The sequence below is a fragment of the Peromyscus maniculatus genome, chromosome 1 (genome assembly GCF_049852395.1).
Source record: "Peromyscus maniculatus bairdii isolate BWxNUB_F1_BW_parent chromosome 1, HU_Pman_BW_mat_3.1, whole genome shotgun sequence".
NCBI classification, from domain to species: Eukaryota; Metazoa; Chordata; class Mammalia; order Rodentia; family Cricetidae; genus Peromyscus; species Peromyscus maniculatus.
The window spans coordinates 34,552,338-34,574,501 of NC_134852.1; the positions used below are offsets into that span (position 1 = coordinate 34,552,338).

Here is a 22,164-nt window from a genome sequence, read left to right on the forward strand (position 1 = left end):
GAGAGGAGGGTCCTCTCAGGAACCTACATCTTACTGCCATGTCTGTGAACGTCCTAAAAATACGACTAGTTAGAGATCAAGCATTCAAACACGTGGAGTCCTGGGAGAAATCTCACACTCTAACCATGGCACTCTGTGAATGGATTGTGTCACTGTCATAGAGTGTGTCCTCTGTGGGAGGGTTCGGTCTCCTTTTTAGCTCTGTCAGTTTTAGGCATGCTTGATTGCCCCATGTCATGTTATAATGCAGCAAATGCCTCACCAGACATTAGCATGGTGTTCTTGGAAATAACTGCTTCTAGAAGCACAAATTTAAAATGTCTACTAATTATAACTTCCCAGCATCTGGTATTCTGTCTCAGTAGAAAACAGAGTAAGAGCGTCTCAGCATCCTGTAGCTCAGAGTCTACAGGGGACAGAGACACTGTCAGAGAGAGATATGTCAGGGGGAAAGACAGAGAGCTCCAGGTGCTAAGAGCCAGCCAGGATGAGGAGGCTCACACCTTTAATCTCAGTATTCAGGAGGCAAAAGGAGAAGTTTCCTGAGTTGGAGGCTAGTACAGTCTACAGAATCAGTTCCAGAACAGCCAGAGCTACACAGAGAAATCCTGTCTTGAAAAACCAACCAATACACACACACACACACACACACACACACACACACACACACACACACACACACTCCTACAGGAACACACAAAAGTACACACATGCACATTCACATAAGAAATATCCCTTCACGTATGCAGTGCATACACAGGCCCATGCCTGAGTAAATAATCAGACAAAACTGAGCTGACAAGTGCACACTCACCCCCAGAAATCAAGATGCATTACTCTCAATGTTCTTTAGTCCTGTGTTCTGTTTCATTGTCTTTGGCAACATCTATGGAATAGAATGTGAGAAGATCACCAATAGCCCAAGCAGGAAGTATGGCTGCTCACATTCCTAGACAATAATGAAATAGGAGGTGGGAACAGCTCTAGTTGCTCAACTGCTTGGAGAGGCAGGTTCAGCATAAAATGTCCTGCTGGAGTGTGTAGTGGAATATACAGTCATCAGACCATGACCATAGAGCCCAGTGTCCTGCTCCTCCTTACTCTTCTCTCTAGCTTTCTGCTACTCCTAGTCAGGGGCCACACAAAGACCCATGGTTACCTCCTAGGAGAACCATGTCCCCTGCCCCTCTTGGGGAACCTCCTACAGGTGGACAGAGGAGGCCTCCTCAACTCTTTCATAAAGGTGAGACATGCACAGGGTCTGTGCTCTATGGGATTAGCCCCATATTTGTTCCTTGATATCACTCAGTGGGATGAGCAAGGGACTCGTCCAGGCAGTAAGTTCAGGTGGGAAGTTGCTGAATGAAAGCTGAGATGCTGATTGGTGATCATGGTACTTAGATCGACAGGCATGTCCTTGCTATGCTGGAATCCTGTGGGGCAGTGTTCTTGGAGTGTGAAAGGTGTCGGGGTGTTGAGGTGTGTGCCAAGGGTTTACAATTTTCCTCTTGGATGCTTCTTTGTTTCCAAAGAGAAAGAAAGATGTCAGAGGCATCAACAGATAAAGTTTGCTTCTGCCAGCACAAAGGATTAGCCTGCCTTGTTCAGGAGCAAAGGGGAGGAGAGGCATGTCAGAGGTCCAATAGGTAGGGAGTGCTTATCAGTTATAAACACAATGGACCATCCAAGCAGCTGACCATGGCACCATCTTTAGCAGTCTTCACAGGGGAGATTTCATGTTCAATTATCACTTGTTTATTAATAATCATTTATCATCCTTGGCCCCACTTCCCATTTATAGAGCTAATTTAGTGGCAACAACCCCAACTTCCTGCTCTCCTTTGGTTTTTAACAGCTCACCCATCTGGATCATTGGTGTAGTCATTTACTTTTATTTAGCTTTTGCAGCAAACTCATAATCCTCCTTCGGGTTTCATAAAATATCTTTGACCTTATCTGTGTGTTGATAACTCATTGTTGCTTAAGATTCAATGTTATGACCTGGCCTAAAAACTTAAGTAGGTCAATATCAAATATGTGTAGAGCTTTTCCTTAGCATGATCCCCTAAATAACACCAGACACTGACCGTTTTCATAGCCTTTCATTTCTATTAGCTGCATTGTAATGTAGAGTGAGTTAAAGACTATGAGAGAATGAGGTGGGTTATGTGCAAACACTGCACCATTCTCTTCAAGGGCTTTCAGCACTTGAGGGTGGTGACATTCCTAGGACCAGTTCCCTGTAGATGCCCATATGGTTGCATTGTCAGGTGGGTGTGCTGTAGTCATGACTCACATTCAGGTCCACTGCCAGGTGACTATCACTTTCCCTTCCCATGTAACCCAGTGGGGTGGGTCAGGGCCATTCTCTGGAACTTGTCAGAAGGTATTAGACAGGTTTATTCTAGGTCACAGAAGACATGGTTCAGCTGGCCAGACTGAAGGGTTTGGGCATGGAGCCACATGCATACCTGTAACCCTATCTCTATTTTTTTTTTTTTAGATAGAATTATATGCAGTTGAGGCTGGCTTCTAGTTGGATATGTATCCAAGGATGACTAGTCATTCTCTGGCCTTACCTCCACAGTGCCAGGATTATAAACATGAGTTGCCCTTCCCTCCTACTCTACAGTACTGCTCTACTGATCAGGAAGCCCAACCAATCTATTAAGATCCTGTCTGCATGGTGAATTAATCTTTCAACTCTTAGGTCCCCAGAATGAGAAGCATGGCCAGAGGGAGAGGATCCTATTTACCAATCTGTGTCTAAGTGTTTTCACAGGCAACAAGAATGCCTGTGTGGACTAATCACAACCATTGTGCCCTTATTTTTGGCAACTTAAGAAAAATATGGAGATGTGTTCACAGTGCACCTGAGACTGAGGCCTGTGGTCATGCTGTGTGGGACAGAGGCCATAAGGGAGGCCCTGGTAGACCAAGCTGAAGCTTTCTCTGGCAGGGGACACTTGCTGTGGTTGAGCCAGTTGTGCAGGGATATGGTGAGATGTGGGACAGGAGTGTAGGATGTTGTCCAGGAAGGTGGAGCCTGAACTATAGAGAAGGACTCGGGTTCTCTGAACTTCTAGTGTTACCTATCCATGTTTCCCCTACTTTCTTAGGTATGATTTTGCCAATGGAGAATGCTGGAAGGCCCTTTGGCAATCCTCAGAGGCCACTATGAAGGAATTGGGATGGGAAGCAGAGTGTGGGGAAGCAGATAAAGGAGGAAGCCAGATGTCTGGTGGAGAATCTGCAGAAATCTCAGGGTGAGTCTCTGAGAATGGGCATGTGCTGATGATGTCTTTCTGTATGCTATAAATATATTTTGTTCCCATTGGTTAATAAATAAGCTGCTTTGGCCTGTGACAAGGCATCTTAGAGGCAGGCAGGAAATCCATGGAGAGAGACAGGAAAGAGAAAAGTGGAGTCTGGGGAGATGCCTGCCTTCCATCCAAGGAACAACAGGCCAAAAGAGTGGTAATGTCACAGCCATGTGGCAATACATAGATTAATAGAAATGGGTTACTTTAAGATAAAAGAGCTGGCTAGCAAGAATTCTTAGCCATTAGCCATACAGTTTGTAAATAATATTAAGCCTCTGAGTGATTATTGTATAAGTGGCTATGGGACCGGGGGCTGAACGAGACCTGAGAAAACTTTCCAACTACATTTGGTGCCCAGATACAGTAGCAAGAATTTCCACAAAAACCTGAGAAAGCTTTTTAAAAACAAGATTCTAAAATGGAGCTAAAAACAGCTTCCTAAATGTGTCTCTCAGGTAAGCTGTGAGCTACATACACTATGGCAGGTTCATGGCATACAGGCTTGAGCTACAGCATGGTGAATTCCCACCACGGTACACAGAGGTTTTTCCAAGCCATGCAGTATACTGCATGGCAGATTTAGCTTTTGCTAGTCTAGACCAAAAAGAAAGTTTCTGGGCCACACGCTGCTTGTTGGAGGCATAGACCCTCTGCTTCCTGGAGTTGGCAGTAATCATGACTCTCCTGGGTACCTCCGCCACATTGGAAAGCTGAGGTGGGTGGAGTCAGCAGTCAAGGCTGCTGCATTGGTCCTAGTCATGCAACTTAGCAGTTTAAAATCTCTCCTGGTCAGAGAAGGATTATAGATTCACAATAAGACAGATTTAGATGAAATAAAATTCTAAATTGTTTATAGTGTGTATAAAAATGTACATAGGTTTGGAAGAAACAGGAAAAGGAGTATATGCAGTTATATAAAGAAATTGATAGTTTTAAAAAATTAAGTCTGGGGAGACACCAGCCTGCCACCCAAGGAACATGTCAGCAGACAGGTAAGCCACAGAACACATGGCAAAACAGAGATTAATATAAATGGGATAATTTAAGATATAAGAGCTAGCTAGCAAGGGAACTGTCATAGACCACACAGTTTGTAAATAATATTAAGCCTCCGAGTGATTATTTTATAATCAGCTGTGTGACCAAAGGGCTAGGCAGGACTGGAGAAAACTTTCTCGCTACATTTGGTTGCCCAATGTGTCCTTCTTGCTCTACAGCTCATTCTCAAGCCAGGTCAGTGTATGGGAAGAAACATCTGGTTTATTGACCAGCTGAAGAGCTGGCATTGATATTGACTGGATTGGCCCATATCAGTTTCTAGTAAGTTCATGGCTCATAGTCATTTGGAGTAGGCCATCATCAGCAAATGATGCTTGGATGTGTCTGTCAGCCAAGTGGTAACCTGTTGAGACAGATATAAACTAGGAACAGGAATTAAAATTGATAAACTTCTAAGCCGGGCGGTGGTGGCGCACGCCTTTAATCCCAGCACTTGAGAGGCAGAGGCAGGCGGATCTCTGTGAGTTTGAGGCCAGCCTGGTCTACAGAGTGAGTTCCAGGAAAGGCGCACAGCTACATAGAAAAACCCTGTCTAGAAAAAAAAAAATTGATAAACTTCTTTGGAAATTTGAGACCCATAGTCTCAGTAATTGAGGAAGGGGAGGAGTCCCAAGTCCAGGAGAGAGAAAAATACTATCCTCAGGAATAGACAGGCAGGGAAACTTAGGCTGTATTTATCTGGATCCCTTTGACCAAGTTTTTATGACTTTCCCAACTTTTTTGAAATTTGTATGAATTTCCTTTTCATGAAAGACATAAAAGTTCCAGATGTACTAGCATTCCCAATCTGTTTTGAAATCCATATTGTAGAAAAAACAGGTAATAGGTATCTGTAAAACAGCCAGAGTAGACTCATACCCTTGAGTCCTAGCAAAAGCTATAGATTTGGTTTTTAAAAAATGTGTATTTTGCTTCTGTCTAGAGAGCCAGCTATAAATTGGACTGAAATGTCTTTGGCCTGATGAAATGCTTCTGTAAGTCTCTACTCAGAAAACAACCAAAGAAATATAAAATATTGAGCTCATCACCCAACAATAAGCAGTTGTTGCTCCATTAGCTTGTCAGAATTCTATTAATGAATAGAATGAAAGTTAATAAAACTTTTGAAGTTTCAACACAATGACAGTATGGCAAAGGAAAGAAATTTTATAATATCCTTCATATATTTTCCTCAGACCTTTATATTTTAGACCCTTAGAATTTATTATTTGTTAGAAATATAAGTAGTTATTATTCAAGAAGAGCCAATTTAAATTATGTTTGAAACCTGTTTATCCCTTAATATGAAGCTTGTGAGTAAAGCAAACCTATTTGTCTCTTTTTTCAGGAGACCTAGTAGCTTTAATTAATTAATGCATTCATCAATTAGCTAATCAGGTGGTTGCAACCTTGTGGAAGACTCTGGTTGTTCAATGTTGCTGACAAAGCTTAGCCAGCCCAGTCATCAATGCCATCAAAGATCTGAGAAAGATAAATTTTATCTCAGTGCAGACTTCCAAATCTATTAAAAAATGGTAGAGACTATCTATTGTCCAGACCACCATCATTCCAGGCTCCTGTGGTCTTCATAGCATTGACAGGACAGGTGTCAGGACAGCATCAGTCTTACAGCTAGGCCAATAACTTTAAAGTTTTCTCTGTGGAGGAGGAACTTGTGGAAGACTAATCTTATTTTGTCGGTGCCTCATTTGTCTATTCTAGGCCAGATCCCTAGCAGCAGATGTTGAGTTGAGGCATCTTGCCTAGTGGTTGGTGTTGTCAAAAATTCAGGTGGCATCTTCATGTCATTGTTCCATATCTTCTTTGGAGACCTTGGGAATCATTGTTAGGAGTTGGGAGTCTCTGTTTGTTATAGTAAGCTTTCTATTAAATAATTTTAGTGCCATATTCATCAGATCTTTGATGGCTTTGAGGACCATTATCTATTAAATATATCTGAGCTAAAAAAACAAATCTAGGCCTAATCTTGAAAACATCTCTGAGTTTGGTAACAATAACTGGGCCAATTTGCTATCCTGAAAATATATTAGTCAAATAGAACTCTCATGTTCTCTTTTCTCTTATTTAAATATCTTGTAATTTATGTAACAGTTAACAGTTTATGTTTTAACTAGTAGCCAGATGGCTGATGACTTGCTTTAACAAGTCCCCAACACCTTGCCCATAGCACTTGTCTCTGCTTGTCTATACCTAGAGCATGAACCTCTAACCCCTTTGAGAGCTGCTGGCTGGCTCCAGGCCTCTGCTGCAGAACAAGACCAGCCCTTCCCTTGCTGCAGGCCTGATAGAAAAAAAAAAAAAAGCTATGGAGGGAGGTGACCCTTGCTGTGCCTCTCTCATTCTCTTCCAGGAACATAAGGGAGATTAGTGGACAGAAGCAAGTAACAGTGACGTAGACAGAAGTACCGTTACATCAGCACTGAGATGACAGCCTCACTGGCGGTTAGCAGTAGCAAACAACTGTCTGAATCTTGAGTGGTCAGAGTATGTGCAGATAGGGAGCTACTGCAAGGACTAAGACTTTTATTCACGGCCTCTCCAGAAACTGCTTCCTGAAATTGTTGCCTGTTTTCTGATATGACCCGTCCAGCAGGCCAGGTTATTCGAGGGTCTCGAGGAGGGACCACCTGTGAATCAATGGGGGGTGAGAGGGAAAGGAGACCAAGCGCGTGAAGAAAGACAAAGCAGTCTGAGTTGCGTCAAGGCCTCACTTTATTGACTGGGTGTTAGAGCTTATAAACAGGGCTTCAGGTAGGGAGGGGGAGCAGGAGTGAGGAGAGGACAAAGAAAATTCCTAAGGAGGGTCAGCAGGAGGTCTCTTTGGTCCCAGGCCCCTGCAGCTAGCTGATTTAAAGAGATTTATTTAATCCTACATTCCTAGGTTAGACTAAAAGCCTCCTATTTACACGAGGCTTGATAAATCATGGCAGGTAACACAAGGTTCAAGACACAGCTGTCCAGAGTCGGTCTCCAACAGTTCCCCCTCTTTTCTCAAAAATGGACCAAGTCCATGTGATCGGGGTTGCGGAGGTCCGAGAGAGCCTCTGTCTTAGGCTATACAGGGGGACTCCCACGCACGGCAGGTGCCATGTTGAGCTGGTCTCAACGACCTCTGTACACTGTTGTGTCCTGCGTGGGCCCTGTACTATTCCCGTCATTGAGTACTCTCTAGCAAGACCGTGGGGACGTTAGGGCTTTAGGACACTGAATATGAGTCCTTGATGGGGCTCCTGGCCAGCCTCCTAGGAATCTACTCTGTGATAATGAATCGAGACGTGTCGTGGTAAGGCCGAATCAATCTGATTTTTGATAAACCGAGTCAACTGCTGAAAGGCCCAGGGACCAAAGGTAATGAGAAGGAGAAGGAAAATAATCAGGGGTCCAGGAGGGTGGGGATCAGGGTAGAAGGCCAAGGGGATTCTTTAAAGCTTTTATATAGAAGGGCAAACCCTGCTCCTAAGAGCAAGAGCCGCATCTTACTGCAGCCCCATAAAGGCTAATAAAGGAAAAACCCATAAGATTACAATTCCCATACAATTTCATTTCACAAGATCATGGTCTGGGTACAGAGTGATCACAGACAGGTAATTTGCATCAACAGGTACATTTTTCCTGAAACCTCAAGGTGGGGGTATCAAGGCGGGAGTTGGGTTTACACAAAGGTCACAGTGGTCCTTCCTGGAACACCTGCAACTATCCCAGTCACAGTTAAGCACATCTCTTAACAGAAATCTCTTTACATTGTTATATGGTTGCAGGGGAGATTCAACAATGGCTAAGTCAGGTTGCCCTTGGAACTAGATCTTTAGTTTCTCATTTCCTGGTGCTTGAAGTTTCTCTTTTCCTGAGGCTTGGGGGTGTAAGCCTGAAGGGCTAGGGTCTTTCATTCCCCCGTTTTCTTTTTGGCAAATTTTAATCTTAAAATTATGACATTACATTTGGTAACTCATGGCCTATTTTAGTAACTCATGGCCTGTAATGGCCATGCATAGTTCATTTACAATTAGCCATCTTGTCTCTATGCTAGGGAGTTTTCTTTTGACCCAGCATTTCAGCCTCTTTTGAACAAGGAAAATGGGACGATGTATTCTCTTCTGGAACTGCTTCAAGCTGGCATTGGGGCGTCGTTATTAGGGCCCCTCCCCCAAAAGGCTGAAAAGCTGGTCAAAGACTGGGCAGGGGGCATTTGTCAGTAGCATGTAGCTGCCTGACCCCATAGGGACAGAGAAGAATCATGTTAGCTGGGCTGGTCCACGTTAGCCTTTAGCACGTCCGGAGTCCACAGTCATCTGGAGCAGTGGAGTCAGCAACTGAAACTTGGAGGTGTCTGCCAGCCAAGTAGAAATCTGTTGAGACAGATTTGAACTAGGAACAGACGTTAAAATTTATGAATTTATTTGGAACCCTTAGGTTTATACCCTTAGTAATAGGAAAAGCACTAATCCCAAGACCATGAGAGAGGAAAAATACCATCTTTAGGAATACTTATCTGGGTTCTTTCGACCTCTGTGGAGTGGGTCTATGTTTTTATGACTCTTTTGATCCTTTGAGGCCTTTTTGCAGAATGACATAAAAGTTTTAGATACATTAGTATTACCAATCTGTACTGAAATCCATATTGTAGACAAAGCAGATAAAGGGTATCTGTAAAACAGCAGAAGTAGACTTATACCTTTGAGTCCCAACAAGAACTACAGATTTGGGCATTTTACTTCTGTCCAGAAAGCCAGGTGTAAGTTGGACAGAGATTTTAAGCCTGGTGAAAAGCACTTTTAGGCTTACATTAGACATATCTATATGACATCTAAAACAAATCCAAAATGTTGAACTTGTGACTGAACAGTAAGTGGTCATTGCTCTACCAGCTCATCAGGACTCCTAAATGTTAAGCTCTGAACCATAGAACAGGAGAGTAATCTGAAACATATCTTATTTTAGACTCATATTTGAACCTTTATGATTTATTTAAATTTTTACATCTTAGAACATTTTCTTAAAAGTGAGCTTACAAGCTAGCTATGGCCTTGCAGAAAGATCTGGTTGTCTGATGCTGCCATGCTGACAAAATTAGAGCTAGCCTAGTCATCAGCACTGTCAGAGATCTGAGAAGGATAAACTATATCTAAGTGCAGACCAAGAAGCTTCCAATCCTATAAATTACAGTGATCAACCCCTTACCCAGGTTTCTATAGTGTTGGAGGTACCAGTCAGAACAACATCAATCTTTTACCACCATCAAGCCCATAAGGCAGAGTACCTTTTCTGTGGAATAGGGACACGGAAGACTGACAGTGTCCTACTACTTGTCCACAGTCTGGGCTGGGTCCTGGAGGCAGGTGTTGCATTGGGGCATCTTGCCCTGTGGTCAGTGTCTTTCGAAATTCAGGTGGCATCTTTTTGTCATTCCATATCTTCTTTGGAGACCTTGGGAGTCATTGCTAGGAGCTGGGGAGCTAGGAGTCTCTGTTTCTGATAGTAAGTTTTTAATCAAATAATTTAAATGTCATATTCATCAGATCATTGACAGGTTTGAGGACAATTATCTATTAAATGTATCTGAGCCAAATAAATCTAGGCCTAATCTTGAAATATCTCTAAGTTTGGTAATAATGACCAGGCTAATTTGTTCTCCTATAGATATATTAGTCATATATACCTGTCAGTTTGTTTTTATTTAAATAGAACCGTTTATGCTTTAAACTAGTATCTGGATAGCCAGATGACTAGTATTAACTTGTATTCCTTGACACAGAAGGACATGCATGCAAACTCAGACATTCAAAACCAAACATACATGTGGCCACATTTTCATTCATACCTGCAGAATAGACAGACATTTTTAAAACTATGACCCTTTGGAGTCTCCATGTAACAGCAGAATAGCAAGAGAAAGAAATCTGAAACATGTTTACTTAAACTTTAAAGTTAGACCTTAAAGTTTCATTATATTTTTTTTCAAACCCTCATGACATGTTTAAGCCTTTAAATTTTTACATTTTAAACTGTTTCCTCATATCAAAAATCATTTATCTAAACTTTTGTCTTAACCAACAATAATTTGAAACCAATTTTCTTAAATGATGGCAAGTATTTGTAACACATTGAACTCAAATGACCAAAACCCATGTAAATTTTTATTTTTCCTGTGGAAACAAAGCATAATTTCCCCAGTATCTTGAACTGGTAATTTAACATTTCTTTTTTAAGCAATATCATTGTTATGCCCAGGTCTCCGTCTCCTCCCCAAAGAAGCCATCAGAGACCTCAGGTACAGAATGCAAAAGCAAGGTTTATTTAAATGAAGTTTACAAGCCTCGGCAGGGGGGCTTGTTCCAAACCTCTCACACACACAGCAGGGAGGTTGGAAGGAGCAAGAGCCTTCTTTGTGAGGCTAGCACAGACCACATATTTCATCTCCCACAGCCCACATCCCTCTTTAGGTTCATATCAGTAGTTTTTCATGTTATCTTTATTTCTCATTTGTTTAGCAACAGTGTTTAGGAGTTTTATGAGCTGTCTCCCGGGTTTGGGGAGTTTGGGGAGTTTGGGATGTTTTATGACCACTTAGTCTCTGTCAGATGGTCATATATCCTAACTCTGTGTTTTCTTAAGTTTCTGTAGTTGATAAAGCCACCTGGAAAAAGGCGTCTAAGTTCTTATCTACATTTAAGAATCCTGGTTTTAGCTTCTCTTTGTCTGTAGGGGATGAAGTTGGGGGGGGGGGGTTACTGAGGTTTCACAATCAGGACAGAGAAGGGTTAACAAGAGAAATTCCTGGCTGGCAGAAGAGACTTTGAAGTTATCACAGTAAAGGAAGGGAGGGGGAGCAGTGGTCATAAAGTATGTCCTTGGCTGCCAGTGTTCCTGAAAAAAAGTTTTTGTTAACTCCTCTGACTAAAGTCAGATTCTCTGTTCAGTGTTCACACAGTTTTGTCAGTTGCAGGCAGCCATTGCCCTGTCCAGAGCAGGACATGAGAATCTTAGCCCGCCTGTACCCAGAGCACGCACCCCCACCTTCGTGAGAGCAGCCAGCTGCCTGCAGTCCTGATAGCAAGAGAGCTAGGGAGGGAGGGAGGTGGCCCTCGCTGTGCCTCTCTCTCCTCCCCCCAGGAAAATAAGGGAGATGAGTAGCAGAAACAGATGACATTTACACAGACAATCCAAGTACCAGCACATCAGCACTGAGATGATGATGGCCTCACTCACAGCAAGCAAGCCCCTCGATTGTGGCTTGCACATCCTTCTGGTGGGCTAGGCAAAGGTCTAGTGGAGAAGAAGGGGACTGTCCCATAGCGTCTGTCACAGTCAAGTCAACAATGAGAACAGTTAACACAGTACACACAAGACCAAGGGCACACGAAAGAAAAACTTTGCCCCAACAAGACAACCAACAAAGCTCCAAGAACAATGACAGCCTGATGTGCTCTGTGGAGAGTGACCCTCCAGGCTCAATCACACCAAAAACAATCCAGATCAAACAGACATCAGGGGGCTTTCACATCCCTGTCAGTCAGACATGTACCTTATTTCTTGGAAGAGAAACAGAGTGTAAAGTAACAATGACCACAATAAAACATACAAAAAACCCCACAAAATGTCTCTAACAATTTCCCGGGACAAAATACAAAGTGGCACTTCCTCTCACCATGGGGAAAGGTACCCAAAGATGCTCCTCTCCTAAGCACTCCCTGGAGGAGACTCCTAAAATCAAATGGTCACCTCTGAGGTGGCCCCAAATGGCTTGGGACTAGGGGGTCCCTTGCCCAAATCAGGGAATGAGACGTCTCTCTTTCCCTCCCAGGATCACTGTCCAGACAGGTCTGTCCCAGTGAGCCTGCAAAGTACAAATCAGTCGACCGGCACAAAACTTAACGAGACAAGACAGAGAGCGCTCTTACCGGTAGATGTCAATAACCCTCTAGACCCTTGAGGGTCACGGTGGGGTCTTTTGGTCTTTTGTTCAATGTGATTTGTGGCAACCTCACTCTTACCGTCTTCTGGGACAGACACATCCTTTAATAGGTCCTCAGCAAGTGCCAGAAGATATGACACCCTACTATTTTTTTCTGAATCCTTTAAAACATCTCTGATTACTCCATAGAAACTAAAGAATGCATCGAGGACGTTCTCTCAGTCCTTAAGTAAGTTACTGATATCCTTTCCAACTTTATTCCACGTCAAAGGGTGGATGCCCGGGCCATTAATAACCAGCCAGGGACATTTTTCTTCCACGAAACAGAAAAACTTAATTAAATCTTTTTTCTTTCTTTCTTTTTAACTCTTATTCCCCTCTCCCTGAAATCTTCATTTCCTTAATGAAGAGAGCCTCTTTAGAGAGTGCTTTACCCATTGATTGATGAACGGCACTTACCTCAAGGCTGCCCGCAGCGCACGAGTGATGCTGTTGGGGCACCTCTACCCTAGTGAGTCTGGCCAGACCACGTTTTCTCTTCGCCGTCCAGTAGTGAGCCGCCGTGCCTCGAGCCCCACGTTGGGCGCCACTTGACCCGTCCAGCAGGCCAGGTTATTCGAGGGTCTCGAGGAGGGACCACCTGTGAATCAATGGGGGGTGAGAGGGAAAGGAGACCAAGCGCGTGAAGAAAGACAAAGCAGTCTGAGTTGCGTCAAGGCCTCACTTTATTGACTGGGTGTTAGAGCTTATAAACAGGGCTTCAGGTAGGGAGGGGGAGCAGGAGTGAGGAGAGGACAAAGAAAATTCCTAAGGAGGGTCAGCAGGAGGTCTCTTTGGTCCCAGGCCCCTGCAGCTAGCTGATTTAAAGAGGTTTATTTAATCCTACATTCCTAGGTTAGACTAAAAGCCTCTTATTTACACGAGGCTTGATAAATCGTGGCAGGTAACACAAGGTTCAAGACACAGCTGTCCAGAGTTGGTCTCCAACACTGATAGAAGACTGAGCAGCCTCTATGGCATCTGGTTGGTCCTTTCATCAGAAGTACAGGTAAATCTCAAGATGGCCCCAGCTGTATGAGAGTCAGCCGGAGGGACAGCATAGGGGATACCTAGATCTTGGTGATTTAGCTCTTGCTGTCAGGGGCCTACCATAACCCAGCCATCCTCTTTCACTCTGCCATGGCCAATATCATTTGCTCCATTATTTTTGGTGAGCACTTTAATTTCTAGGATCCAAAATTGATACATTCACTAAGTACACTGGGTGAAAGTTTCACTATCATCAACTCTTTCTGTAACCAGCTAAGGTCAGAGATTTCACAATGGGCCAGGAATCAGTGTGGGTAGATTCTGGGAAGCGACCAGATGTCTCCTGTCTAGAACACAGAAGCAAGAAAGGCCCCAGAGGAGTTTTTTTTTTTTCTATCTCTCCATGCTTCAGAGTATAGTATTACTCAACAGGTAACTGCCAGCATCCATAGAGACTGAACTAAAGGAGATTAGCTGAGGCATGCTCAGATCACAAAGTGTGTGCCCAGCATGCATGGAGCCTGGGTCTGCATCACATAAAAAGATTGCGCTGGGACAAGCCTGTTATCCTAGTTTTTGGAAGGTTGAAGCAGGGGATAGGGAGTTCAAGGTTATCCTCAATTCCTTAAGTGGAGGCCAGCCCAGAGAACACAAAACTCTATCTGAAAAAAAAAAATACAAAAAATTCACCTCTTTCTCAAGGAAATACATTGTGAACTAGTTTACAGAAGTCTGAGATAGCATTTCTGGTTCTGGTTTGTTCATTCTCACATCTCTGGACTCCCATGGACACACCTTACCTTCCAAGTGAGGTGACAAGTTATGTTGGGCATAGATTTAGGAATCCAAAAGGATGGACTCTAAGAGAAGAGGCTTCAGTGACCTTGTGGTGATTTTAGGTAGCCAAAGCTGTGGAGGGAGCAGTGTGTGTGTGTGTGTGTGTGTGTGTGTGTGTGTGTGCCCACATGATCACCTACATTCAGTGGGGAGCACACTCCTGAAGTCTTTGTGCTGTCCTTGAGATACTGGTGTGTTGTGCAGGGCACAGGCTTAAGCACTAACTATTTATGGGATCAAAACATGTTTTTAGGTCGTTCATACCTTTCTCTGGGTGTGTGAACTTCTTGAACTCCTCCCTGGCATCTTGAAGCATTTCTTGGCCCCCACACTTTCTTGTACAACAACATTTAAGAACTGAATGATTTCATTACTGAGAATGTGAGATGTACCGGGAATCACTGAACCCCAGCACCCCTCAGTCCTTCACTGACCCCTTCCTTCACATAAATTCCTTAACGAAAACAGAGCAGATGTCTCAACAGTTGCAAAAGCTCTCTCCTTTTTTTTTCTTTCCTTGACTCCTGTGCTAATATCATCAAACTGGACTCGGAAAAAACTTTGTCTAATTGAGTCCCTTTATTTTACTAATAAATATAGCACCTTTGGGGTGAATGATTTATCCAAGGTCACATGGTGAGGACAGTGTGAAAAGGGGCTGGGATATCCAATCTGTCCACAACTCATTCTCAGTAAAATATAAGGGGCCTGGGAAGTTCACCTAGTGTTGAATTGATTCCCATCCACCAACCGTTCCGTAAGCAAATCTCCCTCACAACTAGAATGCAAACACTGGATAAGACATCTCCATAAAGAGTCCAGGGGCAGTCCACTAGGTGCTTCATTGATGAGTGACAACACAGCATCTTTGTGAAGAGTTTCTTCCTTCCTTACTTTTTTTCCTTCCTTCCTTCCCTCCTTTATCCCCCCCCCCCACTTCTTGTTGTGATTTGAAAGAAAATGGCCCCCAAAGGGAGCGGCACTATTGGGAGATGTGGCCTTGTTGGAGGAAGTGTGTCACTGTGTGTGGGGGGGGAAGTGCTTTGAGGTCTTTTGCTTAAGCCTCCCTCAGTGTCATTTAACTTCCTGTTCCCTGAAAGATGTATCACTCTCAGCTTCAGCTCCACATCTGCCTGTACGCTTCCATGATCCCTGTCATGATGATAATGGACTAAACCTCTGTAACTGTAAGCAAGCCATCCCAATTAAATGCTTTCCTTATAAGAGTTGCCATGGTTGCCAGGCGGTAGTGGCACATGCCTTTAATCCCACCACTCAGGAGGCAGAGCCAGGTAGATCTCTGTGAGTTCAAGGGCTACCAAGTGAGTTCCAGGAAAGGCACAAAGCTACACAGAGAAACCCTGTCTCCAAAAAACAAAAAAACAAAAAACAAAAAAAAAAAAAAAAAAAAAGAGTTGCCATGGTCATGTGTCTCTTCACAGCCATGGAAACCCTAATTAAGACATTTCCTTTCCTTCTTTCTTTGGTATATGTGTGCTGTATACATGCATGTGTGTGTGTTTGCATGTGTGTGGGTACACCTGTGTGCAGAAGGGCAAGTCCACATTCACATTTGCCTGTGAACCCGCAGTTAGTGTCAGACACCTTCCTTGATGGTGCCCTACTTCAATGACCCAGAATCTAGGCTAGCCAGCTTTCCCCAGAGATCCCGTGTCTGCCTCCCAAGTATTGGGATTACACAGGGAGCCAAACTGTCCTCACATTTTATGTGACTTGTGGGTTCTGAACTTCAGTATTTATGCTTGTGTGGCAAGCACTTAATTGGTGGAGTCATCTTCCCAGCCCTTTGTCCTTTTGTGAAAAGTTCTAAAGACTCATCCCTGTGTGAGTGTGTGTGTGTGTGTATGTGTGTGTGTGTGTGTGTGTGTGTGAGAGAGAGAGAGAGAGAGAGAGAGAGAGAGAGAGAGAGAGAAAGAGAGAGAGAGAGATGTAGTCTATGTTTTCTTGAGTTTACATTAGCCCTGGCTAGCTTCAATCTCCTGACCATTCTCCAGTCTCACCCTTCAGAGTGCCAGGATCACAGGTGGGAGCCACCATGCCTGGTTTGCTTGTCCCTCTGGGGACCTTTGTTGAGCACTGTTTTGAATGCTTACTCATTTGCCTCTTCCCCACCCTGTCCATCTCAGGGAAATTCCAGGCAGAGACTAATGGTGTGGCTAACAGCCACCAATCTTCCAGCCTTTGTACATTGGGCAGAAAATGCATTATACTCATGCTGCCGTCCACAAGATTCAGAGATACAGTGACCTCAACCCATTGGTCTCTCACTGTGTCATCCAGGACCACTTCCAGTGGCATATGAATATCTTCAGAAGGAGTTGATTCTTCTAGAATCTAATGCAAACATGCTGCTTTCCTCTAAGGCCCCTTCTGACTTTTCCCCAATAGGGCATGTGTCTTAGTTAGGGTTGCTATTGCTGTGAATAGACACCATGACCACAGCAACTCTTACAGAGGAAAACATGTAATTGGGACTGGCTTACAATTTTATAGGGTCAGTCCATTATTGTCATGGCAGGACATGGTGGCATACAGGCAGACATGGTGCTGGGAAGGAGCTGAGAGTTCTGCATCTTGATTCACTAGCAAAAGAAAGTGAACTGCCACATTGAGCTTGACTTGAGCATGTATGAGACCTAAATACCCACCTCTATAGTGACATACTTTCTCCAACAAGGCCACACTATCTAATAGTGCCACTCCCTATAGATTAAGCATTCAAATGCATGAGTATACGGGGGGGGGGGGGCATACCTATTCAAGCCACCACAGAATGTTTGCAGAGATTCTTCTGTGTTTTCATATATTTTCACAAACTGGCCTATTTGATGCTGTGTGATTTTCCTCAGTAAATGTGAACCAACATATTCATACCAGATAGGTGACAGGTGACAGACCCAAGAAATGACACCACCTGAGTCTGTCTTGGTAGATCAGTGGGTTATTGAAATTAATTACAGGAACCTGGGGAGGGCTAATTTACAGGGCTTGGATGACTCAAAGGTAGCTGAGTCACCTCAAATCCCACCCTATCATGGGTGACAACTCATCAAATCTGTATCTTTGGAACTCTCTGCTAACCTTGTAGACAATAGTGGCTGCTTTTTAACACTGTGAATTTGGGACCTTTCTGAACTTCCTGAGCTTAGGAGCACACTTCAGTTCAGAGGAAATAGCTCCACAACCCTTAAAAATATACTTAACCAGAGACACTGGAGAAAGATAGAGAATGAGACCAAGAGAGAAGGTACTGCAGAGGAAAGCTGATACAATGAAACAGAGTGGTATAAACACACACATGAGAGACAAATACAAAGACAGAGACACAGAGGAACAGAAATGGAGAGAGAGACAGAGAGTGAGATTAATGCTTGCTTGTATTTCTGAGTAGAATAAGAAAAGAAATATGTGATTTGATTTATGCAAATTACATGCAGATCCTGTTGTAGTTTAGTTAAAAATGGTGGAAGGTGACCTTGGCAGGTTGGAGCCAAGAGGGACCACAAAGTTACACCATACAACAGAACTCACCTGAGAGGTTCCTGGAGAGGAGGAAGGGAAGGAGGGGTAAAGAAGGGAATGCAGAGTTGGCAAGAAGAGAGAGAGAAGGAAACGGGCAGAGCTTGCTCTTTATGAAGGGATTTATCACAGGCACCTAGAGAGAGCTCTATTCTGTCAGGACTCTTGTTGTAACCCATTTTCCCTAGTGGCTTTACCCAGCAGGTCTGCACTTGGCTGTGCTGGGGGGAGGTCTTGCTCCACCCCTTGGCATTCCTTTAAATACCCTAGGGCAGAGATACCTGGGGCCCCATGGATTAGGATCCAGGCACTCTTGAGGCTATCCGGTATTTTCTATCTGTTTCTCTCCCCTCTATCATTCTAACTAATATTTCCTGCTGCTTCTACTCGAGAGTACTCTGGGGAAATGTGGGGGTTAGGGATGGCTTCCCACAGATAGTGCCACTGAATAGGGACTAAGAATATATATCCAGAGTACTTGTCGAAAGAAAGAGTCAGGGTTAGACCCTGCCAATTTGGAACTGTTCAGTTTTGTAGTGAAAAAAGTTAAATGGGGCAGGGGGTTTATCCTTGAAAGAAAAAGAAGAAAAAAAAAAACAGACTAGAATGTCTGAGAATAAGGCTGAAGCATAGAATCTTCTCTATCAAGATTTCTCTCTTTTGTCTTTCTCTTAATTTCTATCTATAAAAAATAAGGAAGGTAGAGTGTAGTAATTTAGTGCAGGAAGAAATTTAGAGTAAGGCAGTGCAGAAAAAAATTATTAAAATAGCATAAAGAAAACTTAGGATAAGATAGGAAACTAGACAGAGAAACTAAGTCTTTAATTTTCTAACTTTGGGGCTATGAACACAAGCTGGAAAAAATCAGAGGAGAAGAAAAAACAGGCAGAAACAAATTCCTGTGGGAAGTTTTTGATCCCAAGTGGCAGGCAAAAGTAATTCTCCCCGAGGCAAAATTGCAGATGAAATAAGCCAAAGTTTAGAAGTCTTGGGAAAACTTGATGGTCTCTCTCAAACTTTACTTGGGAAAAACTTGGTAAAATCTCTAAAAAACTAGAAATCTTTCAGCTCTCAGATTTTCTTTCTGTAAAGGACAAAAATAAGAACTACCTGGAGATATTACTATGGAAACCACCTGTGATTCTCTCTAAAGAAAAACAACAGGGAAGAACCTCTCTAAGTTCTGCCTTTCTTTTAAGGGGGGGGGAGGGGTGGATGGGATTAAAAAAAAACAGCAGCCGTAAGTTCCCTATGGTTAGAGCTTAGCAAAAATGTATCCTGAGAGCTGCAAAGAGCCAAGGGAGAGTCCCCCCTGATGAGAGGGGCGACTGCTATGGGGAAAGCGATAAAGCCAAGCTATGTCTGCAGCTGCAGAAGTAGCAGCATCAGAAACTCTATCTGGGAGGAAGGAACAAGCAGGACTAGATAAAGATCTATCAGGGAAAGTCTCTCTGAAGGAGCTGTAAGAAAGCTTTCCTTTAAGTGCTTTTGTTTCTTTTCATTGACTGGCTGGGGCAAATGAGCAAGCCCCTAGGAAATTTTGGTATCAGGAATGCCCGCTACCAGATGAAAGGAAAACACATAGCAATGCCAGTTCAAGGAGAACTTGATCTCTCCATCTCCCATGGTGAAAAAGCAAAAAGCTTGGTTCAAACCTCCCATGCTGAAAGCAGAAACTTGACTTTTGTCATATAGAGGGAAACAGGAATGGCAGACCCAGAAGAATTATAGGAAATGGAGTCTCAAAGGTAGCTTGTAACAGCAGGCTGATAAAAAGAAAAATGCATTTTGGGAAAGGTAGTTTTTCTGTTAAAGATGGCTACAGCCTGTTAAAATTGTTTTTTCAACTCGTAATGAAGTTTCTTTCCTAAGCACAGCTAGAAAGCTTAGATTTACCTTCCAAAACATTGAGAGCAAACAAACAGCTTGCCTCACAGGAGATAATTAAAAGGAAAAATCTTATGAGATTGAGTTGTGTTTAAGATTCCAGAGAAACATTGATAGCATTAAATGATGCTCATGGTAAACTTAAAAATACAGCTTTCTATTTGATGGCTAAAAGAAAGTCTCTTTTGAGAGGACTTTGCACCAACCAGCTCTTGTGGAGATAATAGCTTTTGCTATGAGGGAAAAACTGCCATAAAATGCTACTGTAAATAAAAATGTCTCTGGCCTGAGAATGAAAGTTGCAGAAACACTTGTTTGAACTAAAATTCCTAAGTGCAAAAAGGTTTTGGTTATAAAACAATTCTTCATATTTGGAAGTGGAAGTCTAGTACCAGAATTTGTTTGAACTTTTTGAACTTAAAAAAAGAAATGAGATAAAACTACAAAAAGGTTTTGGCTGTTAAAAAAAAAAATCTTCATATTTGGAAGTACCAGAACTTGTTTGAACTTTTTGAACTTAAAAAAATGAAATGAGATAAAACTACAAAAAAGTTTTGGTTAGGGGTTTCTTCATATTTTAAAGGCTGGTACCAGAATTTAGTATTTGAATTTTGGGACTTAAGACATGAGTTAGACAGGAGTGATTTCATTGCAAGGGCACAATTTTGAATTTACTTATGTATATAGACTCTATCAGTGCTGATGATTTATGGAAGTGTTTATGTAAAAATAGAACTGCTTAAAAATGGAACTGTTTAAATAGAGAAGTTTGTTTTTTTCTAAAAAATATTATAAAGAAAAGGGGGAGTGTCAATATTCCTCAGTCTATTTAATTTAAAAAAAATTTTAGTGTTACTTGAGTAAATTAATGTTATGTTTTGTATAGTTTTATAAGAAATTATTTTTGAATGTAGGTTTGTAGAAAGTGTTAATGGTTATATTGAGAGTAGGTTTGTAGGAATTATAATCATGTATAGTAATGTTTATGTTAGAATTATTATGTTAGCCTATTGATATTGTTGAACTATGGTTTGGTGAAGTTAAGGAAATATTTAAGTTTCATGTGAATACATCATTAATTTAACCTATGTTTTGTTAGCAAGAAATTCAAATGGTTCTATTAAGAGGTTGCTTTATGTTGTAAGATTGAGAGAATTGTAACTATGTACAGCAATATTTATGTTAGAATTATGTTAACCTGTTAATGTTAATGATGAAGTTAAGGGAAATTTTAAATTTGATGCAGTTGCATCAAGAGTTTTTTTTTTTATTATTTATTTAAAGGGTTTGATGCAGCTAAGACTGTTGTAGTCACCTTATACCCATTCCAAAAAAGAAATGCCATCTTTACCATCCTCTACTTCTATACTGGGAGGTGTGACAGCTATGAAGATTGCTGTGATCCCTTAATGGGGGAATTGTTTTTATATATAAAGAAAGGGGGACCTGTAGGAGCCCATTTTTCCTAGTGGCTTTACCCAACAAGTCTGCATAAAGAGGATGATTGAACCATAGACCTGAGTACAGGTGCCTGAGATTCTTTGTACTTGGCTGTGCCGGGGAGAGGTCTTTTTCTCCACCCCTTGGCATTCCTTTAAATACCCTAGGGTAAACACAGTCAAGGCTGGTGTATTGGAGGATCCAGGCCCTCCTGAGGCCATCCTGTGTTTCTGTCTTTCTTCTCATCATCTGGGTATCTCCTTCTAGCTAATATTTCTCACTTCTCCCTACTCAAGGGTACCCTGGGTGGTAGAAGAGGTGGTTGGTCCACCACAGACACTGACCAGGCCAGCATAGATATCTGTGTACTAACATATACACCATTGGATACATGGGTACTCCACAAGTAGTCCTCAAATATCATTTTCTCCCTCAGCTCCTAGAAAAAAATGTGTTTGTGCAAGAAGCTGGCTTGATGTGAGCCCTTTTTCTTGACCACCACAGTAAAGAACTTGTCCTTGGGCTGCAGTGATTCACAGAAGATCTGGACTCCATACCAAAGTTGAAAGGGCTTGGAAGTTGCCCTGTCTTTACCAGCTCTTCCTCTTGCTTGTGAGACACAGGAAGAAGGGATTTAACCACCTCAGGATCCACAGCTCAACTCCTAGGTCTTTAATGGATGTATTTGTTGGTCTCCTAATCTCTTTAATGTTTGCTCTTGACTGTAGAAAATGTCATTTCATTTCTATGCAGCCCACAATAGTCCCCATATCCCTCTAGATGAGTGGTTGTCAATCTTACTAATGCTGCAACACTTTAATATAGTTCCTCATGGTGTGGTGAACCCCAACCATAAAATTATTATTGTTGCTACTTTATAACTGTCATCTTGCTACTGTTAGGAATCTTAACGTAAATATCCATGTTTTCTAATGGTTTTAGGCAACCCTTGTGAAAGGGGTTGTGACCACTGATCTAGATGGTCTTCACAGTTGACCAAGGAGCAACCCTTATGGTTTCAATAGAAAAATACCATTAGGTATTGGTGAAATTATTAAGGCCACTCCACGTAGTTACAAGGGAGGTTTATTTTGTGAGGTAACTTACAAGTGAATGGATAGTTAACAGAGTCTGGGA

The 22,164-nt window shown here is 42.5% G+C and overlaps 1 pseudogene; it reads left to right on the forward strand.

The window, feature by feature from the left end:
- Positions 1–1,066: 1,066 nt before the first annotated feature.
- The window catches only part of LOC102920343 (cytochrome P450 2B1-like), a 47,085-nt pseudogene continuing 25,987 nt past the window's right edge, over positions 1,067–22,164 (forward strand).